General features: G+C 39.3%; 1 non-coding gene across 1 annotated transcript; it reads right to left on the bottom strand.

Annotated features, from left to right (window-relative positions):
* Positions 1–5,123: 5,123 nt before the first annotated feature.
* TRNAL-CAA lies at positions 5,124–5,235 on the bottom strand. The gene is made up of 2 exons: positions 5,198–5,235; positions 5,124–5,169 (listed from the first exon to the last, which is right to left on the bottom strand). It is a non-coding gene; the product is annotated as a tRNA-Leu (tRNA).
* Positions 5,236–8,975: the final 3,740 nt, after the last annotated feature.

Raw genomic sequence — 8,975 nt, 5'->3', positions numbered from 1 at the left:
TTTACGGTGACTCTAAGGCCATGAAACTATCATGGGGTCTCCATGGTACGATTTGTTCAGAGGGAGGAGGTTGCCATTGGCACCCTTTGAGATGAGATGTTAAGGAAGTGGACATATATGTAAAGAAAATGAGGAAACAAATGAAAAACAAATAAAAAAATAGAAACCAATCTCTACATATCACCTTAAGGCTAGTATTTGACAGCACTCCATTAATTCTGGATTAATTTACTTTAGCCATTTTCTGTTTCAACCGAGGATTTAGAGGGCTGGTTTTTCACACCTTATATGTCCTGGTTCTTCATCAATATAAAATGTATTAATCTTTTGATATCATTAGGGATATTCCATTGGTTTGTTTGCATATATTCTTGTCTTAGGCGATTGAGAAGTTGGGGTTTTTAGATATAAATGAAGGGGGAAACAACTAGAGGTGGTGAAGAGAAGATACTGGAAGAATCCAAAGACTACAGTATACAAAGAAGAAATACTTCCAATGACAAAAAGAAAAAGGGAATTAAACAACAGATATAAAGAAGATATGGACAAACAGGAATGGATTTACAAGAACAATACTCATTAAGAAGGAATTACAAACAGAAAAGACCCCATGAGTCAGGTTGAGACTATGTATTAGTTAGGAAGTTTATTATTCTGAGAAAATGCAAGAAATGTACATTTTTAGTTTTATCAAACATAGATTAATAAAAAACGGAAAAAAATGAGATGAGAGTGTGTGACTTGCCCAAGTTCACCAAGCCATCAACAACAGAACAACACACAGATTAACTAGGAAATCACTCTCTCTCACACACCACTCTCTTCCATTCCAGCATTCTCTGAAGATGCCAGCCACAGATGTTGGTGAAACGTCAGGAATAAACTCTTCTAGAACATGGCCATATAGCCCGAACCCCCCCCCCCCCAAAACCTATTCACCAAGTGGGTTTTGATGCTCAACCTGGGTTCAATTCCCCACTCGGCCATAGGAGCCCAGTGGCTGACCTTGGATGAGTCACACACTTTCACCTCTAGGTAGGTTCATCATAGGGTTGCCATAAGTTGGGAATGACATGACATTATAGCATGGGATGTATCTTTAGTTATAATAAGGTTTAATATCTTATACATTAGAAGTATATTGTGTACTTAGGTTTAAGCAGTTAAATTTTATCATGTTACTGATAGGGTCAAATCATTCACTGTACCAACTTTCTTAACTTTATTATAAATTTAAAAGCTCACTCTTACTCTGGCTATATCAGCTGCATGGACAGTCTGTTAGTGTTTAAAAGCCAATTGTCTTTTCTTACTTTGGATTATGTTCACTTACTAAATTGCCCACGTTGGTCTGCTAACTTGGCTAAATGCAATAAAGCCAGTGCCCCTATTGTCATCTTTTGTTTCTAATATGAAAGTCTCACTTTTGTTTCATGTATCCTGTGTTCTCATTTTCTCCTGCCTTTTGTGGCTTTTGTTAAGTGAATATTCTTACATAAAAATGGCGTACAAAATTACCATGCATGATCAAAAATGAAACTCTGAAATAAACAAGCAAATAAAATAGGGAAAGCAGTTAAATGCACTTTAAAAGTGAAAATATAAATGGCAATAGTTGTTCTGAAAGCCACTATATAATACAAGCAGTTACTGAAGCAATTGGAGAGAAATTACAGCACTTGTGAAATGTGGCCAATGGGTAACATCAAGATCAGTGAGTAACTGTTATGTCACAGTCTCCTCAGTCAGCATATGGGAAAGGGAAGGGTCAGAGATGTACATTATGAGGTGGAAACGTCTGATTGGACACACAACTCACAACTTCTTTGTCCACCAGCCAGACCATCAGTGGGATGAAGACCAAGCCCAGGAGCCCAACACCTATGAGCATCAGCTCCATGATAGCAGCAATTAGACCAGCAGCTGCATTCTCAGGTGGAGAGTAAGAACTTGAATAACTAGGAGAGAATTGGAACAATGGCTGCTGCCCGAAAAAGGAGGAGAAGCCAACACCCCAGAAGAAGGAAGCAGACAACACGCAGGAGAAGGGTGGCCAGGAAGCTCCAGCCAAGGAAGAGAAAACAGGTGGTGCACAGGGTGCAGGGAAGCAAGATGGGTGGCCAGCAAAATCAACCTCGAAGGCAGAGTGCAAGGCGGACCTGTGATGAGTTTGTGTCCAAAGTTTTGCGCCAACTGCACCGGGATAGGATACCCATCTCGACCAAGGCCAAGGGCAAGATGATTTCCTTCATACGGAAGTTCTACAACAACGTGTCCGACAAGGCCAAGGCCAGCAAGAGGGTGAAGCGTACCAGTACTATTGGCACCAAGGAGTTACAGAATGCGCTGAAGCGAGTGATGCACAACAACCAAGCCCTGGAATTGGTTCAGACCATCAAAAAAGTGTCACGCCACCACTAGAAGGCTCTCCTTTGGCTGGCGCTAGTGAAATCTCCAGGGAAGACGAGAAGGGAAGAACAAGCCAGCCTTTAAAAGAAACCTACAAAACCCAAGAGCAGCCTCCACCTGATGAAATGTCCCAACGCTAAACAAACTCTTCACTAAGAACAACATTTCACACAAGCACAGTGACCCAACAACTCTCCATCTTTGAACTGTGAAGAGATCTGAACCGAAAAGAATCCTAACATCATTGGAAAACTCTGGGAAAAGAAACATCTAATTCTAATGAAAATAATAAAATGGGGTTCTGCCCGGTCCTTTGCTTTGGATGTCTTTTCCTTTCTTTTAAATACAATAAATCTTTTGCTCCAAAATGTCCACCTGAGGACACAAGGGTACATTTCCACCACATTTTTGCTCCCTTGGACCAATTTAGGGCCTGGAGAGCCCCCCCCCTTTTTTTTTTTGTAACAGGAAGTAAATAGGAAATTTCATTTCACTTTCTATTGTTAAGAAAGGGCTCTCATGGCTATAAAACCGGCATGGTGGGTTTGGCATGGGATCTGTGCTTCCAACCAAGGTTTTTATTGTGTAAATGCCCTCTCTTGTCTTGTTCATGGATCAAGTGATCCAGATATCAGATTCAATTTGTAACACTTCTTTGTTTTCTCACCGCCTCTTTTTATTTTTTCCTTCCCTCCAAAAACTCTGCTATGAGAATGAATAAATAACTAAATAAATGCACAATGTATTTTGATCGCTAATATTAGAATTTGGAAACATCCTAAACTACGCTCAAGCTCAAGTCATAACACTGGGTGGCTTCCATATTGTACTAGGGTTGTGAATGCCCTCTGGGGTTTAGTCTTAACTTTAAAGGAGCTTTGGTCCAAAACACACTGCAGAAAGAAATAATCTTTTTTGAGACTGCTTTAATAGTCCTGTGCCAGTGCTAGGGAATCCTGGGAACTGCATTTGTTGTGGCACCAGAGCTCTCTGACAGAGAAGGCTAATTATCTCACAGGACATCAGATCCCAAAATTCCATAGCACTGACCCATTGCAGTTAAAGCGATTTCAAACTGGATTATTTCTGCAGTGTGTTTTGGATCATTGCGGACACAAACCCTGGCAGGTAATGGGATCTTGTAGCAACTTTGAAACCAACTCTGCTACAAGATCCCTTTGTGTTTTTGTGTATGTGTGTTATGTGCCTTCAAGTCGTTTCCCACTTATGGCAACCCTATGGCAACTTATGGGGTTTCATTGGCAGGATTTGTTCAGAGGGGGTTTACCACTGCCTTCCCCTGAGGCTGAGAAAGTGTCACTTATCTGAGAGAATGTGCCAACCAAGGGTCTCCTCTGCCCCTGCTCAAATCCTCCCCTTCTCCCTCACCGCTCCCTACTTCTCGAATCATCTTCCCATGAACTTGAGTACCGCCACCTCTCTAGATTACTTTAAAGTGCAAAACACACTGCAAAAATAATCCAGTTTGAGATTGCTTTAACCATCCAGGCTCAATGATAGGGAATTCTGGGAACTGTAGTTTTCTGAGACATTCGGCCTTCTCTGTCAGAGAGCTCTGTTGCCACAATAAATTACAGTTCACAGGATACCCTAATACTGAGCCAGGGCAGTTAAAGCAGTCTCAAACTGGATTATTTCCACAGTATGTTCTGGACTTTTAAGTCCAAATTAAAGACAACTCTGTTCAGCCTGTCAACTCTCGTCTTAACTTCACGATTTTATGATTTTATCATCAATTATTTGTATTAATTTGCACGATTTTATCCTATGGTGTAATTTTAGTAAGGTCTTATTTTATTAATTTATATCTCCTCGTTGTCAGTTAGATTGTATGCCGGAGACAAGCTTTGATCTGTTTTTTTAATTGTTTTGCTTTGTAAAGCACTGTGTAGAGCCTATGGTGCTCTAGAAAATAAACGCAATAATAATAACAATAACAACAACAACTTGCCCCAGGTGGTACTGATATTCCAGATTAACACCAGGCTGGGGCAACCTGGGCACCATCCTGGGGCCCCCAGAGATGCGGCTCCTTTGTCTGCCGCAACAGAGGCATTTGGATGCGGTGCATGAGCCAAGTCATCGACGCGCATCCCGTGTAAACAGCGGTGTGCCAAGATGGTGCCCATGGCGTGCAGTAGGACTGTGAAGCGTGCGAACGCTCCGCCCTACCAAGCCCTAGAATCGGCCTCAGGCTCACCTAATTTCCTTCTCCACAAAAACATCTGTTAAAAAAGTATTTAAATCTTCTTGAGTTTAATGAGTTAACCACCAGTGAGGCTTAGACAAATTAATCTGCTCCTCGGTTGTAGTAGCAGATTAATAACTAGTAATGTTATTGCTTTTCACTTCATCACTAACTGCTAATGTATGGTAAAACACACACGTAACCGTGCAAGTATGTTCGAACATTAGAAAAATGTAGGGCCCCCTGAATGTCCTTTCTGCCCCAGGGCTTCTAAAGGCCTAGCTACGGGCCAGATTAACACGGCTAGAATTCTACCTCTATGTTAGATTAGTCCTAAGAGCATAAAGACAAGGCGGAGGGGAGGGGGGAAGGGGGGAAGTAAGAAACATACTACTGTACTAGAAGAGCAAACTTTTTCTTTGAATTTTTATCTGCTAGCTCTTTTAGTCTTTAATGTCGGTTTGTTTTCTAAAACAGAGGGTGTCTGGTGGGGGGAAAAGAGATGTGTCAGAAGTGGGATTTGAACCCACGCCTCCATTCGGAGACCAGAACACCCAATTGGCTGGGAAGGAGATAAGCCTTGAGTCTGGCGCCTTAGACCACTCGGCCATCCTGACACTCGCATGGCGCAGATTCCAACAAAAGGCTCTTAATGCTCGCCGGACGACAGCCTTAAAGGCACACTTCCATTCGCCAAAGGAAGTAATTGACCAAGGTTGCACATTAAGGTTCTTCCTTCCCCTGCAAATACATACATAAATCAATAAAAACATTCCCCCCCAATTTTTTTTCAAAATTGGTTTTATGATCCATAATGCAACCTATATAATAAAACTTTGCAAAATATTATCATTATTCGATCGCATACTCTTTTGCCGCCCTCCCGCTACAATGGCTGTGACCAAGTAAATTAGTGCCCAGTACCCATAATGTGCACCCCCTTTTCAGCTTTAACTTTCTCAATCCAACAACCCCATTTTTCCCCACTAGATCATTTCATTTATTTCAACGTTATATTTTCCTTTTCTTGCCCTTACATTTTATTGTTTTAATAAAAAAATATTAAAAAAATTAATAATCTGAATGTCATTTTATTGTTAGAAGGGAATTTTAATTGTTGCATTGGTGGGAAGGATAATGGTTTTATTTTGTATTGTTATATTGTTGTATTTTTATACAACAATATAACAATATAAAATATTATAATTATAAATATTCAAATAAAAGATTTTCTGCATTATAATGTGACCAATTTTTTTGGTAAAAAAATTTCAGTAAATGAGGAGAAAAGGACAGGTTTGCTGCCTTCCTTCAGACAAAATCTGAGCAATAAAGTATCATAAAATTTGTTGTTGTTGTTGTTTTAATCAAATTAACCCCATAAGGCATCTTATCCCTCATTTCTACTGCATTGAGGTGCAGGAATGTTTCCTAACCCTTTGAGGCAGAATTCAAAGGCCCAAAACACACTGCAGAAATAATCCAGTATGAGACCGCTTTAACTGCCATGGGATTTTGGGAATTGTGGTTTGTTGTGGCACCAGAGTGCATGAAAAAAATAATATTATGCATTGCAATTAAACTCTTTATTGCATTTGTGCATCCATGTGTGGGATATCCACACTGCAAAAATAAAGCAGTTTGAGACCATATTAACTGCCCTGACTCTAGCCTACAAACTCCTGCGATCTGTAGCTTGGTGAGGCACCAGAGCTCCCTGAAAGACCAGGCTGGATCCTTCACCAAACTACAAATCCCAGGATTCCACAATTTATTTTATATTAAAAATAATCTTAATAGATTTAAAGTTTTCTTGCTTATGATGAGTTCGTCTCTTTTTCTCTTTCCAGCCCATAACACAGGCCAGGCTGCGTACCTCACGAAACTAGAAACCCCAGGAATCCACAGGATGGCTTATTAATAAAGGGGTTTATTATTATTAATAAGGGGATTGAGTACATTTTAAGCATGTATATATTTTGTATTTTATGATGTATGTTTGTTTTGTAACCCGCCTCGAATCAATCCTTTTAGGAGAGGCGGGATATAAATAACATTATTATAGTTTTTTGTGGGCTTTTCGGCCTATTAACTTATTATTAATAATAAATTATTATTATTATGACAATTAAAGAGGTGTCAAAGTGCTTCTATTATTATTATTATTATTATTATTATTATTATTATTATTATTATTATTCTGCGGTGTGGCTCCATCCATGAAGGTATGGTAAAATCAATTTTTAATGTAAATATCCCTGAGGAAGGTCAGTAAGAGCCCAAACAGCTTTTTTCCTCATGAGGCCACTGTTTCTCCCCATTAACTTCTCTAGACTGACTGCCATTTTCTTTTTACCATGAAAGGCAGTTAACTGTCAATCCCAACGAAAGATTTTGATTGGCGACTGGTGCTGCTCTTTTTCCTTTTTAGCCAATCAGAGCCAACAAATTCAACTGTTTGCGTTTGACAGTTGCAACCAGACAGTGCAGTGTGAACACCCTTCGTTTTCTTCAATAACAAGTTATTCTATGCATAATTCACACAGGGTGCGTCCACATTGCAGAATTAAAGCAGTCTCACACCACTTTAACTGCCATAACTCACTCTTACAGAGACCTGGGGATTTGTAGTTTGGCGCGGTCCTCAGCCTGGTCTGTCAGAGAGCTCTGGTGCCTCATCAAACTACAAATCCCAAGACATTAAACACACCTTCAATTAGTTCCTGCTTAATAAATGCCTTGTTCTCTAGTGTTCTCTTATTACAGTCTTTTTTGAATGTTTTGTAATGTTACGTAGTTAATTTAGTGATAAAGAAGATGTGTATTTTTAAAAAGTATTTTAATAAAATAATTTTTAAAAAACCACAAACCAAATCCCAAGACTTCTGTAGGAGAGAGTCATGGCAGTTAAAGTGGTGTCAAAGCTGCTTTAATTTTGAAGTGTGAACACAGCCCTAGAAGCTGTGGAAAACAACATCCATTTCTCACTGGCTTTTATAATCTCCCAGATTAATCCCCCCCCCGAAAATCAGGCAGAAAAAAGTTGAGATCAGTGCTGACCTGAAATATATATACAGTAGATATAGACCTGAAATAGATTACAGGTATATATAATAATCTACCTACTTCTGCAGTTGCCCTGACATATTTATTTGAGGTCTTCCTTTTATAAAGACTGAACACGATACCAAAAAATACCTTGGTTTTGGGGTGTGGGCCCTTCATAAAGACAGAAATGTGTACATGATGTAATTTATGACTGTGGAAAATAAGTACATTTTACAGAGGAATAAGTTCACTGATAATGATCCTTCATTGGATATTTTGGTAGAAAACCAAGGCCCAAAACACACTGTAGAAATAATCCAGTTTGAGACCATTTTAACCGCCTTGGGATTCTGGAATTTGTGGTTTGTTGTGGTGGCAGTGGCCCCAAAGCTCTCTCTGACTCTGACAGAGATAGCTAAAAGTCTCACAAAAAACCAGTTCCCAGAATTCTACAGCACTGATCGTGGTTGTAAAAGCGGTGTCAAACTGGATGATTTCTTCAGTGCGGTCTGCGGAGGAAGCCCAAATGCCACTTGAGGAAGCAGGCTCAAGTCTAGGAAATCTTGTTCAGTTAGTCCCAAAGCCTTTAAGATGTACAGTTTTGAACTCTTCTCGTGTGAAAAATATTATGCATTGCAATTAAACTCTTTATTGCATATCCACACTGCAAAAATAAAGCAGTTTGACACCACATTAACTGCCCTAACTCTAGCCTACAGACTATTTGTTTTACATTAAAAATAACCTTAATAGATTTAAAGTTTTCTTGCTTCCGTTGTTTTGTCTCTCTTTCTCAATCTAGCCAACATCATATTAAACTACAATTCCCAGGATTCCACAGGCTATATTAAAAATAATTTAAATAGATTTAACATTTTCATGCTTATGAATTTGTCTCTTTTTTTCTTTCCAGCTTATATCACAGACCAGGCTGAATGCCTCAACAAACTACAAATCTCAGGAATCCACAGGGCCGAGCCATGGCAGTCGAAAAGGTGCATTATTATTATTATTATTATCATTATTATTATTATTATTATTATTATTATTATTTTCTGCAGTATGGCTCCATCCATGAAGGTGTGGTAATTTTTTAAAATAATTTTTATTTCCATTAAAAAATCATTCAAAGTACAGTGGTACCCCGGGTTACGAATTTAATTCGTTCCGCCGCCGCTTTCGTAACCCGAAATGCTTCGTAAGCCGAAAAAGCCATAGGCGCTAATGGGGAAAAGCCGCGATTTCGTGCGAAATAGCGCCGAAAAGCACCAAATTTTTTTTCGTAACCCGAAAAAACCTTCGTAACCCG

The sequence above is a fragment of the Sceloporus undulatus genome, chromosome 2 (assembly GCF_019175285.1).
Source record: "Sceloporus undulatus isolate JIND9_A2432 ecotype Alabama chromosome 2, SceUnd_v1.1, whole genome shotgun sequence".
Lineage (NCBI taxonomy): Eukaryota > Metazoa > Chordata > Lepidosauria > Squamata > Phrynosomatidae > Sceloporus > Sceloporus undulatus.
Note: the sequence above shows the minus strand (reverse complement) of the source record. Positions and strands in the feature narration are given on the sequence as shown.